Below are 23525 nucleotides of genomic sequence, written 5' to 3' on the forward strand. Positions count from 1 at the left end.
GTCAGTATCCATTCATGTTTCAGGTTCTCCTGATTTAAGCCTTCATGAGGTCTCTTTATGAGAATAGTGTAGTGTTGAGAAATTGCTTAGATGAGAGAGAGTTAATGTTTTATGTTAAGAGAAGTTTATCACATGCATGTTTTATACGAGGGTGTAGATATGAAAATAGGCTTAAATATCCTGTTAGTATGGAAGCAAAAGGCTAGCAAGAGGTAGTCCTTAGAAATTGGAAAAAAAATTCAGTGTGAATGTATATTCAGATCCTTGACTTATGTCAGCCTTCATTATGCGACTATCATAACTCAGTTGCCATCTCAGTTATAGTTTTACTACTCAACACTAAGTAACTAGTGCTCAGTCTTAGAATTAAGCACTTCAGTATCAGTCAAAACCTCATTTTCAGTATTCAATTATCAGGACCTAGTACTTAGATCCAGTATGGATCCCAGTTACAGTCTTAAGTTATAGTGTCAGCTTCAGATCAATATTCAGCTCAGAAATTTAGTTTAGTTTTAGACTTTCTTGACCATAGCGTACAGTTATCAGCTACTCAGTTATAGGTATTCCAATACCTCAGTCTATAGAATGTTTCCAAATCATATAATATGCTTGGTCCTGCATTTTTTAAATAATATAGCTTTTATGAAATCTATGATCATTTACCTCATGTTACTCAGTCAGTCCCTTTTGATATGTATAATACTTTATGGCCTCATCCCAGCTACTCAGATTAAGTACAATTCAGTCTTGCTTGCCCAGTATTCAGTTACCAGTTACTCAGTTAATCAGATAAGTTAGCATGACTATGCATTCATGCATCACGCTTTAGTTTTAGATCTTAGATAATAGTCACGATTTTGTACCTAGGTTCCTTGTGCATCACCTCAACTTCCTAAATATCTCAGCAAGGTCAGTCCAGCATTCTTCAAGGGACATAGTGTCCCAAGGGGGAGATACACTATAGCCCCAAACTTTCTTGATTTAAACATGCTATTTTCTTTGATGTATCTATCTTGGAGGAAGTGTTACTTATGAGCAGACCCTCTAGCTTCAAGACTCAGCAGTAAGCCATATACTCAATGGCCCAGTGTAGACATGATACGATACTCTATCCATGTCACGCATTACAGACTCAGTTCAGTTCATGTATCATATTCTAGACTTAGTTATGTACTTATGTTTCTGCTCATGCATATTGAGTAACCAATCTCAGACTCATCGGTATTTTTAGTTCATGGTAGCAGTCTTCTTTGAGCTTACTCATTCTCATTTTTCGATTTCAGTACAAACTTGGTATTCTTCTCCATGCTCAGTTCCTAATTCAAACATGGAATCTTTACCAGTGCATACTCAGTTGTATGTTCTGAGTCCGTTCAGTCATGTATTCACACATCAGATATGCGTGATCAACATATCAGTACCTTCAGTTATTCATCCACGTATCATGTTAGACATATATTCACACATCAGATATGTGTGATCAGCTTATCAGTACTCCCCCTCATGTACTTATGAATCAATTACGCATGCATTGGATATACATGTTCAGTATGATATGCTTAGCTTATCAATCATGTTAGCCATGATATCATGATCAGTCGTTCAAGATCTATATTCACGTTAATTGTCTTTTCTCTTATCTCAGACAGTCTCATTCGAGGACGAATGTTCCCAAAGGAGAGATATTATAATACCCCACATTTTGGACTAGAATGAAAATCCATCATTCCTATGAGTAGATGTTTCAAAAGCCTAGAAATCCTATGTAAATTTAGTGTGTTAATCAATTATGTAGTTTGGGAATCCATTTGAGCTTGAATTTAGATCATAGAGGTTCCCTAACTCAAGTACAAGTTGAAAGTTTCCTAGTGTTCAACTTTTAGTGAGCGTTAAAACTTGGGTCAAATTCAGCTGACCATAATTCATTATATATGATGAACTGGGTGGATTTCTATATATCAAATGAAATCTCTTTGAATTATCTTTCCAGAGATACTAATTTTTCCTAAATTCAATATCGGAGTAAAGAGTTATGCCCATTTTACTCCAGCATATCGGGCGGGCAACTGTGTGATGACAATTTTGATGACCTGTCACATTTGTGACGCCTTGTGAAAATGGTCGTCAGCCTTAGGCAGAAACCAGCTTCTATGTGACAACATTTTTGATGGCCTAGCATATTTTTGGTGCCTTGCCACGAATATAGTCAGCTTTTCTTTCCAGAACTAACAGGACATTTTAGTAAGGGTATTTTGGTCTTTGCTCTTCACTCCCATGACTTATAACCCTCAAGGAGCATATTATTTTCCATTCTATTTAGTTAAAAATCTTAAAAAGCTCTCTTATATTCTCTCAACCACAAGATTAGGGTTTTCTCTCAAGATCATCTCCTCAAGAACAAGAACATTCTCTCCCAAAGGGGTTAAACCCTAGTGTAGAAAAATCAAGAGCAAGCCTAAGGATTTCTTCAAGAACCTTCCTAAAAGATTAGATCTCTATCAAGATCAAGCTTTAAGGTATGCGTAGTGTTCATCCACGGGTCCCTTTTATTCATGGAGCTCAAGAATCATGATTTTAATTATAAAGTGTGATTTCCTTATTGTGTTATGACTATATTCATTTTCATGATTGTTATTTGGATTCAAGGTTGTATCTTGATATGTTTTCATGAAGCATATAAATAGTTTAGTTGAAACCCATGAATTTCGGATGGATTAAGATTGTAAAATCGATGAGCACACCTATTCCTTAAATAGTACAGACAAGGTGTTTGATAAAATGCTTAGGATGCTAGAAATTCATGTTTACATAGTTCCATGATATCTAAATGACAAGTCCATGTTATCTATATACTTCAATATGAATTCCATGCTATTGATGTGTTGCTAATATTGTGGTATGAAGCATGTATGATAATGGCGATATACAATATATACATGAAATATATCCATGCACTCTCGACCATGCTTAATATGTTGAAGAACTACATGAAGTATAATATCCCCTACTTATGACAATGTGAATTGTGGACTCTAATCTTATGATCAAGTCAGTCATGTTGTGTCAGTTTCCTTCCATCGAGTCTTAGGGGTACTAGTACCCAAAAAATATAGTTCTGTGCCTAGAGCCATGTCATGTAATCATGATATTCTCAGTCAAGCCATGATCTATAGAATTCAGTCAATCTTGTGACTCAGGAAAACTCAGTAATCTCAATAATCTCAGTATTCACAGTTAATCTCAGTAACTTTAGTACTCTCAACCAGTCCTCAAAAATTAGTACATTTCGTCAATCATTGAAATCCAGTAAACTTAGTTTAGCATCTCTAAAAAATACCACTAGTATCAGTCCAGTTAATTAGAACTAGTTTAGTTAATCAGTTCAGTTCAGTTAACGATGTTCAGTCTATTCAGATGTGAATAGGATTAAGAATTGAGTAAACCCAAGGATGGAAACTCACCTGTTGTGTAAGGGTATGATTCTCAACAGTCATCCTTGCATTCTAGAACTATATAGCTAGCATAGATTGAGCCATCACAGCCTATTATATGAGGGAAGATGAGGTGAATTAACCTGTTATATGAGGGTTCCCGCTGTTCTCACTAGAGTTACCTGTTACATGAGGGTTGCTCACACGTTGTCCTTACTAGTGGTGCAGTATTGATACCCTTCCAATCAGGGAATAGATAGGACCCCATCTTAGCCATAATGGCACCTATCGGGCATGTCGGTTAAACAACTACCTCCCATAATTTTAGTTATTGATTCAGGACTGTCACCTACACTTACCCAGTCTCAGTAAAGAACTCAGATAGTTCTTCAGATATCAGGACTGTTAGATATAATCAACTCAGATATAGTACGGTACTCAGATAGTTGCATCAGACTCAGGACTGTCTAATACAGTCACTCATGTTATCATTATTTCCTATTCTCAGAACTTACATTATCAGTATTTATTTTCATAACTATCAGATACAGTCAAGCATATCAGTTCCTCATATTCATCGCTGTCAGATATAGTTACTCATGTTATCAGATATATTAGTTATTAGAACTTATTTACCAGCTATACAAGCTATAAAAACACATCTATCAGTTACATTTGAAATCAGTAAACTCATACTATCAGTACTCAGTTTTACGACTGTCCCATACAATCAATCAAACCAGTTCTTCATAATTTGAACTATAAAAATAGTTATTAATCTGTTAAGTATCTTAATATCAATAAGCTCATATTGTCAGTATTCAGACTCAGTAGTCAGTTTCTCCATGATTTCAGTTACAGTTATATATGCATGTATGTATTCTCACGTTCATATCAGTCAGCATTGTTCATGCATATAACCCTTTGCATTTAGCCTAGCTCACTTATATACTCAGTATATTCAAATGTACTAACGTATTTGCACTATGGTGCTTTCTCTTATGGTACACCATAGGTTTAGGGACACGAGCTCTAAATCAACAGTAGTATTCTAGTGCTCAGAGTTTGCAGTGAGTCCTTCTAATTCAAAGATGATATGTTTATTACTTCATTTACTATTTTAGTTTAGTTGCTAGATGGATTTAATTGGGGACATTTCCTATCAACTCCTTATTGAGACAGTTTAGAGGCTTTCTAGACTATATCATGTATAGATAGTTTATTTCAGTTGTTTTGGGTATTTTATACCCCACTCATATGTTATGTTTTTGTTAGAATTGAACCTTAAGTCTTTTCAGCCTTTAATTCTGTATTTTTATGTTATATTATGTAGTGTACAGGTACAGATATCAGTCATGGGTTAGTTTGTGGTCCTTCAAGGTTATGATCATCGTGTAGCGTCCTGGTCCAGAAAATCAGGGCATTTTCATGTTATATTATGCAGTGTACAGGTACAGATATCAGTCATGGGTTAGTTCATGTTATATTTTTGTTGGAGTTAGTTGGGGGTTTGTCCCATCAACTCCATATTCATACAGTTAGAGGCTTTCAGACTAGCATAGCTAGTTATTTAGTTTTTAGATGTTATTATCAATTATACTCAATTACTATTATTAAGTATTTTGAGAACCTTATGACATTTTCAGATTTTCTCTCACATATAAATATTCCTGTATTATGTTATGTGCTCATTGCAGGTGTCATTCATGGGTTAGCTTGTAGTCCTTTAGGGTCGTAAGCACCGTATGACGCTCAAGGTACAGTCTCAGGGCTTTACAAAAATAGGTGAGAGTGTTGTGCATATCTTGAAATAACCATTCATAGAAATTTTCAAAATTTTTGTAAAGCTAGAGTAGGTATTCTAGAAAGAGATGGAAAGATCATTGTTGGAGGAGTTAGTCTCAACTTTGATTGTTTCCACACTTGCAAACATCCTGTTAAATAGTTTTACACCCTCTTGTTTGAGACCATACAAAATAAGCACCCTTTTCCCATACTAGTACTCATTTTCTTACTCAGTTACAGCAACCTGGTAGTCGACTCCTGAAGGACAACAACCCTTCTTTAAAGAATTGAGTTGATCCTTAAGTTTCTTCAATCTCATTCACCAAAGAAAGCTTAGGGTTAGACATAGGTTTTCATACCTTATAAAAGTCAGACCAGGCTTTGGAGGAATCTTTCTTTTACCATTCATCTTAACCAGGACATATTCCATGCTAGAAAAGGTCATGGAGTTGTAGGTGGATAAAACTTCTACCACGGGGTACTCTGAGAGATCAATGGAATAGTTAAGGAGGATTCAAGTAATGAGCATTCCATACGGTAAGCAAGTGGAGGCATGAATATCTACAACACTTTCCAACATTTTTTCATGAAATCAATATATGTAATTAATTTTATACCTTTTATCCAAGCAATGTAACACAAACATATCTCAATAAGTCATATTGTTAAGAGAGCCTTTTCGAGGGACTAAGGTAATGGCGATAATAAAAACCCAAATTTCATACTTAAAATAGAGATACAGGGGACCAAAGTTGGATAAATTAATTTTAGGATCCAGAAACAATCTTTTAAGCTTCCTCAAAGCTAACCTCAAAATTATGAAGACAAGAGCCATTCATGTAGGGAATGACCCCAGAAAACCTGGTATTAAAAACCATTTCAAACAAGAAGTCATTTAGAATAATTCTTGTTCCAAGAACCAGAGTTTCCAACTAAGCACTATCTTGAGATAGGCAGAGATTGGCATAAAACATGCACATGAGATCCTCATAAACTTCCATACAACAGAGATGAAAAACCACAAGTAGATCTTAGGAATTAAATAAGGAACTTATATTGCAGTGGGATTTCTTTAACAGAGAGAGATTTATGATTCTTCCAAGTACAATAGAGAGACTTGTGAAAGTTACAATTTTCTACCGTTGTGAAAAAACCTAAAATTTATGCATGTCCTCAAGTGGAAGAGAATCCAGATGAGAGGGACGACTTTTCTTAACAGAGGAGTTAGGACTAGGAGAATATTATTTTATATTGAAAGTTGATTATAGGGGCTGAGAGGAAGCTTCTTCAGAGGACCCTGAGATGAAAACTATGTCATAGTTATAGAAAAATCAGCCTAGAGGGGCTTTAGAAAGATCCATCATTGATCGAGTTCTGATCATTAAGAAAAGAGATATGGTGAGAGAGGTATAAAAGGACAATGAGAAAGATGAAGTGGTAGAAGTTGAAAGAGATGAAGTGAATTGAGGTGACTATTGAGATGAAGGGACGATAGACTGTTGGGAAATAAAAAGGTAAAGGATGATAATTAAGAGAAAAATAACAAAGGAGGCGTAAAAAAGGTTGGATAAGAAAGGAAAAGGTTCAGAGTCAGAGTGGTAGAAATATGGATAAAATTTGAGTAAAAAGACTTATTTTACCAATATAAAGTCTATGCATTTAAAGATCTTTAATGCATGAATATCAAGTTTTTTCCTTAAAAACAAAGTTTTTATTCTAGTAAAGGTTTAGTAAAAATGTCAGCAAGCTGATTTTTAGAATCAACAAATTATAAGAAACAATCTCCACTTTGTAAATGTTCACAAATAAAATGATGCTTGATATCTATATGCTTATACCTAGAATGATGCACAATATATTTTAATAAACTAATAGCACTAGTATTATCACATATAATAGACATAGATTCAAACAATTAATTACAATCAAGTAATTGATGCTTTGATGCATAATCCATAGAATTTGAGTACCACAGTTACCAATCGCTATGTATTCAGCTTCGGTAGTTGATAGTGCAACTAAAGTTTGTTTCTTTCTATGACATGAGATTAGGGCATCACCAAGAATCTGACACGTTCAACTAGTGCTCTTTCTATCACTTTTGTCATCTACAAAATCAGCATCTGAATATCCAACTTATTCAAAGTTTGAGGATTGAGGGTAAGAAAGTCTGACAATTTTCATCCCCATGAGATAATGAATAATTCTTTTAATGGCATTCAAGAGGGACTCCTTGAGCCGACTGAAACCTTTTACATTTTCACACACCAAACACAATATTTTTTCAACTTGGATTTAAGTAAATTAGGGACCTAATCATCCCTCTGTAGGTCTTGTAGTCAATATCCTTTTCGGATGTATCTGAATCACAGTTTGTTGAGGGGCTCATTGGAGTTCTGAATGCCTTCCCTTTTCTTACCCCAAATTTCTTGATAAGCTTCTTATTGCACTTAGTTTGGTTGATAAATGTACCTTTGGAGGTTTTCTTGATTTGTAACCCCAAGAAGAATGTGAATCTCCCATGAGACTCAATTCAAATTCACCCTTCATTAAATTTACAAAATTCTTGCACAAAGAAACATTAAAACTCCCAAAGATAATATTAGCAACATAGATTTGCACAATAAGTAAATTTGAGTCTAACTTTTGAGTAAAAATAGTAGTACCAATTTTTTCTCTTTGAAAATTATTACTTAGCAGAAAACTACTCAACCTCTCATACCAAGACTTAAGAGGTTCTTTGAGACCATAGAGTGCTTTTGAGAGTTTGAAAACATGGTTTGGATTAGATGTATTTTAAAAACTATAAGTTTGTTTAATATAAAATTCCTCATGAATGATCCATTCAAGAAGGAACTTTTTACTTCCATTTGATATAGCTTAAAGCGTTTAAATGAAACAAAAGCCAAAAAGAATTGAATCGATTCTAACGGTCATACCGGATCAAAGGTTTCATAATAATCAATACATTCTTGTTGAGAGTAGCCTTGATCTACAAGTTTGGCATTACTTTGGACAACCTTACCTTACCATTTCAGTTTATTTTTATAGACCCATCTAGTTCCAACAACTGAACCACTCTTGGGTTTCTCAACTAGATTCCACACTTGATTTCAGTTAAACTGTTATTTTTCTTCCTTCATGTCCTCAACCCAAGACTCCTCTTTGAGAGACTCATCAACCTTCTTGGGCTCTATTTGAGACACAAGAGCAACAAACACCTATTTTATTAGTGAAGCTCTTGCCTGCATCTTATCATCTTGGTTTTCAACAATAAATATTAGAAAGCTTGCATTATGTCTCCATTCTTTTTGAACATTTATTTCTATTGTTTCATCAACAGGAACTGACTTTGTATGGACTGTAGTCGACTCAATGATTAATGGTTCAGGAGTTATGTCTGTTGACACGACCCGAACTGGTGTCTTTTTGTGATGGGTATCCCAAGTCTAACAAAGACTGGGGACCACCCTCGATACCCAACCTAACCTCCAAACACATACCCAGTTTCAGATGCAGTTTGAACATATAAAAATATTGTAAATTATTATATATAAAGACTTTGGGATAGGTCAATTAACTAAACCAACCCAACCAAGTCAATCCATCCAATAACTAACCAAACCAAGACACTGATCCAAATATGTCTATAAAAATAATCCAAAAAACTGAAAAAATCATAAATCAAATAAATTCACATGGTATTATTCCCAATACCAATACCAATATCAAGGCTGAAAACATTGCCGACACTGCCCATACCAATCCATAGTAGTTTCACAAAGCCGCTAACCAAAAATAAAAGAATATTCAATCAAGACATGCCTACGACTATAGCCAAAACCATAGTCTACATATTGACCAAAGAATGTAAATAAATCCATGGCATGAAATAGAGCCTTCCGAAATATGGAAGCTTACCACTTCAATCCAACACGAGTTGATTCCAAATTCAATCACTAAGCAGGAGGAGTAGAATGGTCAGTTCCTACATCACGTGGGCATACAGTACCTGAAGATGGGTTAGCGGGTGAACTCTATCATGCACTCTGGATAAGTAAAAATTAATGGCAACCGTTAAAACCAAGTAAACTACCATAGCACACACAACCATACATATATATATCTATATCGGGAGAGGGAATCGGGTTTTGCGTGTCTTAAAACCATTAACCTAGTTATGTTATGCTAAACCATCCTAGAACCACCCACGGGCTATATGGATCTAGTGTTACCCCCTGAACGGGACCCAATGTATGTAGCCGTATTAATCGGAGATACCATAGGAATAGGGGATTCTCGTGTACCCTTTGATCTCCATGATACATATACACAAGTGTAACTTAGGGGATTCCCATGTACCATATAAGTATTATATATGTCGCCATGACCAATCCTCATGTTGGAAAACATGAGTTTCCAGTGTCCGTCCATTGGACTCTAACCTTCATGATTAGCTATAAGCCATTAGCATATCCTTCTTTTATGCATCATTACTAATTATTCATCTATATATCCAAATTATATTCCTAGATCTACAAGGATCAACTAATTTCCTTTTCACAACCACAGGGGGAAGCGTAGATTAACAATCCTTAACCACTAAAACTTTTATTGATGGCCTATACTTTTCTAACACAATGAAATACCATAAAGAACTCTTCTCCTACTTCAATTTTAGGTCACCCTAAATACTAAATCCTTCTTTACCTTTTACCATGAAATCTATATCACACTCACTACCCTCTATTTAACACCAAAAAATATATCATCTCAATACTAACTTAATAGCTTGCATAGATCCCTCAATACACTCTTAACCAATTTTTATCCCCAACTTTTCTTGTATCTACATATCTAAATTTACACTTTCAACTCTAAGGTTGTTCTACTTCTTCTAGATCATAACACTCTACATTACAATATCCCTCAATGGAAACTTTATTCAATAATCTAGGTACACACCCTCTCATTTTATGAGTTTTCTCTATAATAAAAGGTTAACGAGCAATCTGAATATTTATCATATTCTATCTTAACTACATAACTCATAAGGATAAGTACATAATCTTTCAACTTAAAGGACTTAAAACATACCAACTGGATCCTTTTAGGCTCATTGTGTGATTTTTGAAGTATTTAATAGTTAATCTGAGAGCATCATATTTGAAAAATTAGAATTTACTACTTATATTATCTCAAGGATGATTCATAGTTGGAGAATTTTGGAGTAACACACAAATCAACGTAAGTTTCAAAGAGAACAATTTTACTGCACGGTCTAGAGAATGAAAGAAAGCATTTCTTAAATGACCAATAACATCTAAAAGAATAGTATAAACGCCATTGCATCATTCCACAAGACTCTACTAGACATGACTTGATAAATACCCTAAGAAAATTGAACTCTGTGCTCTATATCAAGTTTGTGATGCTCCAAGACTACCCCCTGGATATCACACAATGCTTAGAACCACAAGTGATCCAAAGCTAACCCATGATACTAGCATAATTTGTGAGCAGTTGAATAAAATACATAAAACCAAAAATAATAAGAAGAATATATATATTTAGCTAAACTTGTTTAATACAATACTATTTAAAAAAATTACATCACCGAATGATACACAAGAAAACAAAAACTAAAAAAGAAGGCACAAACTCTGGCTAACTATCAATGAAGCCTCTACTAATATTGGTTATAGGTAGCCAAGACATAACCCCTAACCATCCCTATTCAATACAACTAAATTAAATATGAATTACTAAATCTATACACTAACTGGAGTTTCTTAATGAAGAGAACTCGTCACCCACTGGATAGAAACTACAAATTGCCTGACCTTGATACTGTGGGCTACAACTGGTACTTACTTTTTGAAGAAATGTAGCCACATAGATGTATACCTGATCAGTACTTCTAGAATGTACCAAGTATGTGGGTGTTAATACAATAAGTAAAAATCAATATATATCACAAACTTAAAAATAAACATGTTATGTTTAGATGGACTCACCTTGAACATGAATAAAACTGAAAGATAAAATAACATAAGCATAAGTCCTAAAACAATATATGAATAAATCTTGTGAGTTATTAAACTTAGTTTCTTAAATCAATATTTCTATTTTCTTTGTGGGAAATTTTTATAACCACCATAAATCATGTGAGCTAGCATGGATTCCAACATCTTATCTACATCGAGGAGAGTTTTTCTACCCTTTCCATCAGAATAGAACCTTAACTTAGAGTGATCACTAAACTTAGCCTAAATGGGGAGAGAAGACACTCTTTGGAAAGGTCTTTTAAACCTATGGTGTCACTTAGTTTCTAGGAAATAGGATATGCTAAACCCATATTCCCCTCTTGATGATAAATAGCTCCCAAAATATATATACTTATATGCTTATACTTATGAAATCTACCATAAAATAGCATATGGGTTTAAAAACTAAAAATCAACTATGCTTCTCTTTCTTAAATCATACTCATGAAGGAACTTGTAGATTTCATGTCTTATCTAAGATCAAAAAGAACTTTAATTATATTTTAGTACTTGTATCTCGAACTAATAAGCTTGAACATCTTGTAAACTTGGTAACTTATGCTTAAAAATTTGAAATCACTTATCATCTCATAGAAGATTCATATCAACATATCAAATTCAATACTTAAGATAACTTTCTAGGATAAGAACATAATTAAACATGAAATCATATACAAAATGATGTTCAGTTCATGAGAATGCATTAAAATCTCATAGTATAAGAAAAGTGGGTATAAACCCTAGCAATCCAATTTCTTCAAAATTAATTAAAAATCAAACTTTTAGGCATAAGGATGGATCCTTGTTCAAAATCCACACACCTAAACATGATGAACTTTATTTATAGAAACTTTAATTAGAGCCTTACAAGTTTAACTTTAGGAAGGAACCCTAATTTCTTTTCTCTTGGGAGCAAAAAGGAGAATGAGTGTTGAAAATTGATTGGTGATGTGAAGGTATCATTAATTGGGTAATTTAATTTGGTGGAGAGGGGGAGTTTAAGATGAGAAAATGACTAAATTACCCCTAAGGAAAAAATATTGTAGAAATTTCTTTGTTGACGACCTCAGTTGATAGTGCATCAACTCTCATCGTCAATCTCTAGCTGATTTAGATCCTTATTAGTTAAGGTTGATGATGGAGTTGACAACTTATAAGCTTAGGTCATCAATATCTAGATGATTTAAGGTCTTTGCTAGTTAAGGTTGACGACAGAGTTGACAGCCCATAGGCTAATTGACAGCTCATCAACACAAGTCATCAAATCTTTGGCAGGTACTCTTAGGTAAATTAAGCATAACTTTCTACTCCGATATCAAATTAAGGTAAAATTGGATGTGTTGGAAAGAAGACTAAAATATATTTCATTTGGTTGGTCTTGAGATCCAAAACTCTATATAGTCTAGATTTTATACTCTCTTAAATAGGACCCAAGTGATATTAAATACTAAACCTCAATTGATAACAAATATTCTCAACACAACTTTTCTCTAAGTGGTTCCTATGACTATGATTCATATCGAAAACACTTTAGATAAAAGGTGAATGGTCATGAAACTTATGTATGATTTAAAGTAATTTCTTTAGAGTCTTTAAACATATGACAAAATGTTAGAAACTTAGCTATGAGTTTGTAAGGCATTACAAACTTATCAACGAATAAAATTAAGAAGTTCTAGACATATATTCAAGCTATTTAAAGTTGTTTAATCAATGTAAAGAAATAGTTGCATGATGTATTGGCCGACTCAAATCCATATACAACTGAATACTATCAAATTAATCTTAACAAAGCAGCTACATTAAGGTCACCTAATGTAGTAAAAGAAACTTAAAAAAACTGTAGAAATACCAATTATTTATATTTAATATCATATGATGTAACACCTTTATACCATGAACGTCAAAGCTTCCTTAGGTATGTTCCTTGACCATCCATTGTACAAATGTCAATGGTTATTTTGGCTAGATTCAAGAAGTTCCTTTAAACAAATTAGTTTGTTTTTTATACCCAAGCCTTCGTAGGTTATTTAGGGTTAGGCTAAAAGTTATTAGTAATTTTTTTGGTCTCATACCCAATTATGTGAACTTTCATAGTGAAATCTGTATTAATAAATTTATGACCACTTTACCACAATAATAAAAAATTTGAGAAAAGGAATCATTAATGACTGACTGATGAGTCAACTTGGTAAAAATAAGTTTGTCACTTTAAGATTTTCTTTTAGTTGACTTAATAAAATAAGTAATTTTATGGATCCTAACTTAATTGACTGAGTTATATGTCAACCTACTAGAGGAAAGCTTGTCATTGATAGGTTTATTACTAGTTGACTCAAGTTTTTAAGTTTATTCTTTGACCTAACTGTGTTATGAATGGTGAATTTGTGAATGCTATCAATTTTCAATTGTAATTTATGGACTTCTTGTTGAAGAAAATCATTTTTTGTTTCACATGCTTTCAATTTTATTTTTCAGTCTCTTTTTTCTCTTTAAACCTTGTTAACCTCATCGAAAATACAATTTGAATCATTTATATAATGATTTAAAAATTTTTGATCATTATATTTATTGCAAGTTTGATATCTTACCTCATTGATTTCTTCTGGTTCCATCTAACATATATAGGATATTTCTTTAATTCTTTCACTTTATCAAATTCATTTTCATCTCTAAGTTGATGCTCTTCTATTCTTTTTCTTAAGATAAGGACACCCTAAGCTAATATGACCAAACTTGCCACATTCATAAAAGTACATATTCCTTATTGTTGGACCTTACTTTGGTCCTCTTGAATATCCTTGATGAATTTAGCTCTCTTTGTTGTCTTCTTTTTTGTTTTTATTTTGATGATTTTGGATATGTTTCCATGTTTTCTTGATCTTCTTTATTTATTATAGTGCGCACATGAATAACTTTCAATCAATTTTATATTTCTTTAGTAGTTTTACTGGTGGATATCTTCTCATATTCTTCTTTACCAAGAGCCTAATGGAGCAAGTAAATTGTTCTAGCATTTATTTGCATAATATCCAAATTCTATTTTGTGTAGTAAACTATGAAGTCTTCTTTTAAAACTTGTTTCTATCATTGTTAATTGAAATAGGACTTGATTTATTTAAGATAACTAGTCAGGCTTCCGTCAATTGAATATAGATCTTCATTCTCGGCTTTCATTAACTATAGTATAGACTGTTGAAGTAGGGTTGTCAGCTTATTGAGAGTCCCTTTTGAAATATGGCTCTATTAACTTGGTGTTCTACCATGGATATTTATTCACTTGTTGTTAATAAAAATAAATATGTGAGATGAGTCTCTAATACCAGTTGAAAGTACAACAGGCTGGTGATTTGTAAGCCTATTAAAAGTTTGTGTCACCACTCGATCATCTCATTTAAAGACCTCATTAACATACTATCCGAATTTAATACTACCAAACTCGGGATTTCCAATCCACGTGGCTAGACATGATATAATCATTCATAATAATCCATTCATAATATAGAAGTGGTTGAAGACATAACTCGAATCCTGATACCAGATCAATGACAAATCTGTCATAAGCTAGCCATAATAATGATCAAAACATTGATAATAAAAACATTAATATGAGCATGAATAACCAGCTACTCCAAACAACCAAATACCTAAATGAGCCCATGTGTAACCCCATCGCCTATACTAGGAAGGTTCAATCAACATACAACAATAAAAGGCATATTCTTCACCCATATCTATGCAGTCGTCCCATACTGGCTGATAGACATTAGTGCATACTAGTGATAGGCAATGCACTTGCAGGAATGGATGCAAGGTACAAAAGCAATATCAATAATCTCATCATAAGTGTCATCATCATGACTATCATCATCGTGATCAACCTCTAGCCTTGTCGGGATCAATATATTATCATAGAATCCTTCGGTCTTTCCTAGTATCAATATATTATCAAAGTATCTTCCGACCTTGCGGGGCATCAATATATCATAAAAGTATCCTACAAACTTGTTGAGCATCAATATATCATCAAAGTATCCTCCGGCCTAACCGGACATCAATATATTATCAAAGTATCCTCCGACCTTATCGGGCATCAATATATCATCAAAGTATCCTTTGATCTTGCCGGGCATCAATATATAATCATAATCATTAATGCATAAATATTGGTATATAATAGATGCACAGACTCAAGCCAATATACTCGTAACCAGAATTATAACATTGCAAAGATAACAATCTTATCATTATATTCTATCTGCTCATTATTATCTAGCCAAGACTCAATATTATACAACTAGTTTACTAATCATCACATGATCTCTAGTTATCTATCTAACCAATTCTTCATATTATCATTAATCATGGAATAGAAACTAACCATTAATCAATAATTATCCAAATCTAACATCTAGTCAAGGTTAACCATTAAACCATAATCATTATCTATTCACTATTCATCATTTATCAGCTAAACATATTTTATTAACTAACACCAATCAATATCTGATAATTATTTACCAACTAATCATCATTATTAACTAGCCCTCATTATTAGCTAGTCAGCATCAGTAACTAGGCATAATTATTAACTTGACATCATTATTACTAGCATCCCTTATCACCTAGCAATCTTAACCACGTTATCCTCACTTAATAACTAATCGGCATTCTAACTTGTTTTAATATCCACATATAATTACCATCAATAAACCCATCTTCATAGTCACGTATCAATCCTAGTTGTTAGCTACTATATTACTAAGCAAGGCTCATTAATTAACATATTTTTAATTCTAAGCATCAAGTACTATATTCACCTAATAGACAATTAGTTACCACATAGCTTATACAATAATTAGGAAGAATAGTCATAAGATCTCATTTCAGCTAGAATCACATCAATAATCGATATAATAATAAGGAATGTATTGAATCTATGCATGTATCATCAATATTCAATCAATGAAATCATAAGCATCATACCACACCTTCCTCCGTCCAATACTAGCGAAATGTGTATATGCACACACATATATATACATAAATTCATGAACTGTAACTGCATGCTCTACAAGGATAAACACTTTTTGGATGTCCAATCGATATCATCTATTGGTCCTCAGCCCAATAATATACCCAAAATAATCATAATATCATCATCACAGCTTTTGGGCCATATACATATCTACAACTCATCTCTATAATCATATTTATAAGTTGTAGCATATCTCTAATCATCTCACATCTAGGAGGCATCTCGTATATACGAGGTATCTATAATATATTAAAGGTGTGAAGACCCTTACAAAAGTGATTTGAACTTTTTGCCTTTCAGTAAAATATTTTAGAATAGACAAAATCATCTTTTTATCTTTTTTTCTCAAAATTATATTTATTATTAATGAATCCTAAAATATATGGTAAAAGGAAATCTTATTCTATTAGGGTTAGGAAATCTCATTCATCTATGAAAAATTTATGACCTTATTTGTCTTTATTCCTACATTATGAGTTATGATAGCTTCGGCAAATTACTTAAATGGGAATACACCCAAGAAAAGGGAAAAAGGAATGAGAGTTATGGCCGGTGGAGTTTGATTACCGGACTTACTCGAATCCCAAGTTGTTTTTCTTGGTTAAGGTATTGATACTTCACCTTATACTTAAATTCAATCTTTTTTTCTTTCCCTCTAATTCAATATCTCTCTTCTAATGGTAGATATTTTTATAAGTGTAAAATCATGCCGAGTAAGTTCCAAATTAATAAATTTATATAATAAATTATATTATGCTTGTATATCGATTATCATATGTTTACAGTTTATAGTTGGCTTTATGCATGCCAAATAGCGGCACACTCAGAATTTAAGAATCATGGGTGTTAGGTTTGAACACATATATATTGATGTCTAAAAACTTTAAAGTTCCACCTTAAAGTCTTTCTTCTTTGTATGTTTTGGTTCTCTTCAATGACGTGTTTCTTTTTGCTAGCAAAGGATAATTTTCTAATATGATTTGATTTGCGATCGTTTTTTATTATTTTATTTCATAATGTTGTATATATATGTTTTTTGTCCTGTTACAGATAAAATAAACCTAAGAATATTGATATTATAGCAATTACGGTGGATAATTATTGTATTTTTGGTTCTTCCACAAGTTCTTATGCAGATATGCATTGGTTCTTTGTTGATGGACTGTCGCGAAATATCTTTCTTTCATCTTATAATGTCATTTTTTATTGTGATTTCATCTAGACTAAGTACTCTCATACCTGCTAGAAGTGTATGTGATTATTAATATATATTTTTGAAATTATATGATTGTGTAGGAGGCTTTATTTAATAATATTGTTGTATCACCAAAATTTAAAGGCAAGTTCTATAGAATGATAAATTAGATCGACTATATTATATGACTTTATTAAATGACGCAAAATTCACGTGCAATGCATGTGAACTAGACTAGTAATATCAATAAGCATATAATCATCTCTCATATAGGAGGCAGAATATCAATAAGCATGATGTGGCTATAATTTATTTCATATATAAAGGTCATTCATTGTGACAGTGAGGAATATCACCTCTCTAGGCCAACTATCATATCTAAAATGAGATAGCATCTCTATAGGCCCAACATTGCATCTAAGAGAAAAATCATCTCTAAGTACCCAAAGTCATGTCTAAGAGGAAACAACATATTTATGGGTCAAATATCAAGTCTAAGAGGAAATGGCATCTCTATGGGCCAAGTATCAAGTGTAAGAGGAAATGGCATCTCTATGGGCCAAGTATCAAGTCTAAAGAGGAAATGACATCTCTATGGGTCAAGTATCAAGTCAAAGAGGAAATGACATCTCTATGGGCCTAAATATCATATCATTTCTATAAGAAAAAACATATCTATAACTCAGAAGTCACAATCTGAGGGATATTATTACAATATATTGAGTCATGGAGTAAGCTTATACTAAGGTTTACTAGTTTCAACTATGTCTAATCTCTGCAACTAATTTCACAATGACTAATACAAGTCTAGGACTAAGTGTGCTGGACAATCCCATTTCTAAATCTCAATTTCATTAATTAGGTACTCAGTACCCCAAACTATACTAAGATGTCTAGTTCAACTTCTAGATGTGAAGTAAGTAACATAAAAGCCTAAGATAGGAACTTCAACTAGAAATAAGGGCACTTAAGTCAATTCTATCCAAATTACTATTCTAAGAATACCACACTAGCCCAATAAGATCAGATATACTAATCATTATTCCAACACTAAAACATATCCATAATCTATAAATGTATCAAATCCATGCTACAATTCAATCTAAACAAGGGAGAAGGCTATAGGAGACTACAAGGTTATAAACACACTATCTTATGGGTCCAAGACCCTCAGCTAATTTCCAAAAATATCAATAATCAAGGCTAAGCTATCTTACTCATAATAAATCCTAACATTCATATCCATACGCAATACATGTCAAAAAGCATCTATGAATGAAAGAGGAAAAGAGCCTACCTCAAGGCCAAATCGCAAAATCATACATCAAGTACCACATGCTCGTCTTCACTTCACTATCCTAAAAATTCCATCACACTATCAAAAACATTATCTAGTCATTAATATAAGTCTAACGATACCCAGGTTGCTTTACTTTGGATCCAAAAATTACACAAAAAACCTCAAGTGGATCCCACATACGAAAATCGCATTTTTGATGTTAAATCAATGCTCATACATCACCAAGGAATGATAAATCTAAATTAATGGGTGCAAACAAACAAAATTTGGGGCTAAATCAATCCCTAAGCTAAATTTGAGTTTTGGATCAAGAATTAAGAAATTCACCAATAAAGTGATGAAATCTTACCTTAATCCAATAATAATCATGATAGAAGATGTCTACCAAGCTCCCTAGAAATCGACAAGACTCAAATTTGAGTTATCATACCCATTTAGGATTTTAGGCTCTCAAAGATGAAGAGAAAATGGCCAAATTGGCGGCCTTGGGGTCTATTTATAGACCCCTCAGCAAACAGATGCAGCATCCCCGTGATAACAAAGTCAAAAACTTATTTTTGATCCTAGGAACTCATTCGGAACCCAAATAATATGGACTAATAGTGAAATTTGAGTGTAAAACATATTTCAAATCCATTGGAATCATAAAACTTTCATCCAAGATCATTTCATACAAAAGTGAGGCCTACACCTATATTTTTATTTTTCATAAAAATCCGATCAATAGCCCAAAATAAGTTTGAAAGTCTTGGGACTTAAACCAAGGATCCCCTTAGTATAAAATCGACGTTCTGGATGCGATGGAGAAGTTGTGTTTGAAATTCGAAGTCGTTTCAATCAAATGCGGGTCCCACATTCATATTTCAATTTTCTAACTTTCCGACCAATAGGTTGAAATAAGCTCGAATGGATTGAAACCCAAACCAAAGGTCTATCTAGACTAAGATCGGATAGCACAGTTAAAATTATCATCTGAGATTGTTTCATTGGAGTTTTCGCTCGGTGGCCATTTAGAACCAGTGAATACTTCAAAATAGAAAATTGTCTCTAAAATCAAATAAACTTTTCGGTAATTGAAACGTCGGTCCCATCAAGTCATAAATAACTTGGGTCATATATGTAGAAGCCTTAATGAAGAAAATAAGTGAAAACATGAAAAATGACTAGACGAGTCATTACATTTAGCTAGTCTCCTACTAGACAAACCTAATCGATCGATAATGAGAAAACCTTCAAATAATAGTTAGTCCTTCAATTTAATCAATTCTAACCACAATAATTATTCAATATGTAAAATATAATATGAGAGTACAATATTAATGACACCAGAGTTTTTATACTAGTTTGGAATTAATGTGGTATCTTAATCCAATTTTCTTAGGTTGTAAAAAGATTATTTCTTTAAGTACTTTATAACTTGAGTTGAGTAAATACTTAGTGGTTTTTTACGTAGATCATCAACATTTATAAGGTTCGGTTTCACTCGCTCACCTAAGAAACAATAATGACACATCTCTCAATACAATTCCTTACCAAATAATATTTTTTCTCTCTTCTCTCTTTTGACTACATAGTAAACCAGCAGTGAATTACGATATTCATGAAGAGTAGAATAAAGATATCTGAGAGTGGTTGAGGAAAAAATAAGTGTGGTCACGTGCTTTGAATTGTTGTAGTGTATCTCTTTTATAGTTGGTCCTTGAATCATTCTAGTTGTTGATCGTTATAAATGCAATGATATTTTGATCTTCGAAAGGATCGTTTGTTTTTAAGTTATTCTCCAATATTTCTTCCTTGATTTGAGTCCATATTTAATATTGATAAGAAAAAAGATTCTCATTTCAAGTAGTGTGAGATATTTTTCCTTTTATAGTAGAATCGTTAATGGTCCATCAATGTTACAGTGATAGCCAATTAAAAATAGATCTTTTATTTTTATTTCCTTGGATTTTTTGCTTGACTCTTTTTTTCCAACTGAGTATCACTTCAATTAAAAATCTTCTTCTAAAAGTATGGTTCATCCGACATTCTTCAGCTTTACTTTGTTGGATTGTAGATAATTTCAGTCATAGTTAATATATCAAAATTTCTTATAACTATTTTTTATTCTTTGTTGATTCTAGAATATTCTTTGATCATAGATTTGTTTCTATAAATAACCCACATACTCTTCTTCCAATAATAAATAAATCAAGTGTATTTAAGTTCAATTTAAATATTTCCTCCTTTTAATAGAATATCTTCATTCTAAACTAATTTATATTTCTGAATTCAGTTTTTGTTGGCTTATACATGTATGGGAGCTCTTTTTAAAACAATTCAAGAGAATTTCAAGATTCTTGTAATTTTACCTTGGATATTGATTCATATTAATTTGAATGTAAGACATATTCATCTTCTTGATTTTGGACTTTAATCACTTTGAATGTGGACTTTTTTGTAAGCTTGAACTTTAGATATATTTTCATGCTTCATAGTTGAGGACCTTCCTTAAGGTACAATTGTTCTTGTTGATAATTTTTCTTTTGTAGAATATTTTCTTCCATGAAATTATAGTAGATATTCTTTCCATGATTCTTGTAGCTTTCATTGGGTAAGTCATTTTCATTCATGACTTCCTCATAGTATATTCTATTCCATATTTGTGTAGATCATCATCAAATCCACCTTCATCAAGTAAACTCGTGTCAAAAATAAATTTATCAGAAGTAAATATTCTTTTATTAAATAATGTTGATTTGTTTTCATCAAAATTAACAAGTTAAACCTTAACCTCCTCTTTTTGTTAATATGCCTATTGGAGTTCCTCTTATTTCCTTTAGAGTTTATAGAAGTTGTTGTAGTAATGGTTGTTGACAGTCAGATTTGACCTCCGGATATCCCTTCTAGGCTATTATTTTATCAAAATTTATTAGTTTTGAATATTAATATTTCTTTACGTATTATTTTAGGTATAAAATAACCTTGACGTGTCGCAGTAACGATTTTGATGTATGCAATTTACTTTATCATTTAATTTTATATTTTTATATAGTTTATATAATTTATTTATTTAAGTATAATATTTTACTCATAATTATACAAGTTGATTTATATAATTTCTATTTATTTTATGTAGATCATTCAAAAAGTATGTAACTTTATACCAGAAATATGATCTCTTATTTAGTTTAGTAATTATTTAGATCTTGTTAACATTGCAACTAATTTTACCTTCATTTTATTTGTTTGTGTCATTTTATTCATTTATAACATCATCATTTACTGAAAGCGTGTATTTTATGAATATTAAGTTTTATAGTATCACAATTTGTCTAAAGAGTATTTGTTTTATGTTCACTTTATAATTTTTTTTTGAATTAGTTTATTAATTACTAATATTTAAATTAATTGTGAATAAAATGACCATCATTCTTTCAGGATTTTTTCTTTACTAAAATATTAATACTATATCATGTCAAATTCAAATTTTACCATGCTACATATTCCATAAAATCTTTTCAAGAATCATATCTTTCATACAAATTTCTTATATCACCTAACGTTCGTTGTAAGAAAATTAGAGTTCCATGTCACAAGTTAATAATTTATAAGATCTTTCCTTTTAGGCAAATGATGGAATATATTTTTTTCCTTTAGCTCTTCCCCCTAACATTCTTTCTCTCCCCCTTTTCTAATTCTTCAAATTCAAATTTTGATCTTCTTTCTCTTTTTAAAATTCTTATTTTCTTTCTTTAATTATTTCTCTATTTCTTTAAGTTAGGCACGATATCCTTTCAATAATCAAATCAAGATCTTTTTATCCTTTTTCTCACTATTCTAACGTTTTCTTGTTATTCATTATCATATTTGGCTTTGTCTGTATGAATTCTTTGTGACTTGAAAATATTTGGGCGGATTTCTTACCGACTACTATTTTTAATAAAACTTAATATAAAGAAATGAAATGGTGAGTGAAAGGGGGGAGTAAATAAAAAGTAACTTTGGTTGTTGCATATCCATGGAATTTTGCTAGTGGCTGTTGTATTCAATGTCTACTAGGAACTTCAATATATTTGAAAGAAAGTTTGATAGTTCTGAAACTTACAAAGCACACATTTTCCTAAGTAGTGGCAGAGACGTCATGTTGCCATTTTAATTTGAAAAGTGTTAGACTCTTACTTCTTATCTATTATGATTTTTAATCTTAAATGTGTGATGTATTATGTGAGATGGTTCCGTCAAGCATGTTTCCTTATTCCCATTGTAATAGAAATAATTAACAGTTTATTTTGTAAAATGAAATGATATTGTATATTAAAAAGGAACATGTTTTAGTATGTCATTTATTTTTATTTTGGATATGATTTCTTTTATGTACAAATATTTGTTATTAAAATTTAATAGACTAATGAACATTACTTTGATATAAACTTATGCATCTGGATATCATACTTTCCTTATTTAAGTATATTTGTAACGCCCCAGATTCTTGACCCTTAAAAATTTCTTGTGCTTTGAGCTCACCGCCATGATTACAACTTGACCATATGAGTCATATGGTGTCTTGAAGGGTCAGGTGTCCCTGGTCATAGGATGTTTAGTATATGGTATTTGGGTTTCTTCCTTGGTTATGACTTGGGTATATGAGTCGTATAGACTGGTGATGGATCTTTAGGATGAGTCATAACCAAATTAGTAATCTTGTGGATTGACTCTACTCTGAGTACAAGTGGCTCACTAAGAGCCG

The sequence above is a fragment of the Capsicum annuum genome, chromosome 12, assembly GCF_002878395.1.
Source record: "Capsicum annuum cultivar UCD-10X-F1 chromosome 12, UCD10Xv1.1, whole genome shotgun sequence".
In the NCBI taxonomy this organism is placed as follows: domain Eukaryota; kingdom Viridiplantae; phylum Streptophyta; class Magnoliopsida; order Solanales; family Solanaceae; genus Capsicum; species Capsicum annuum.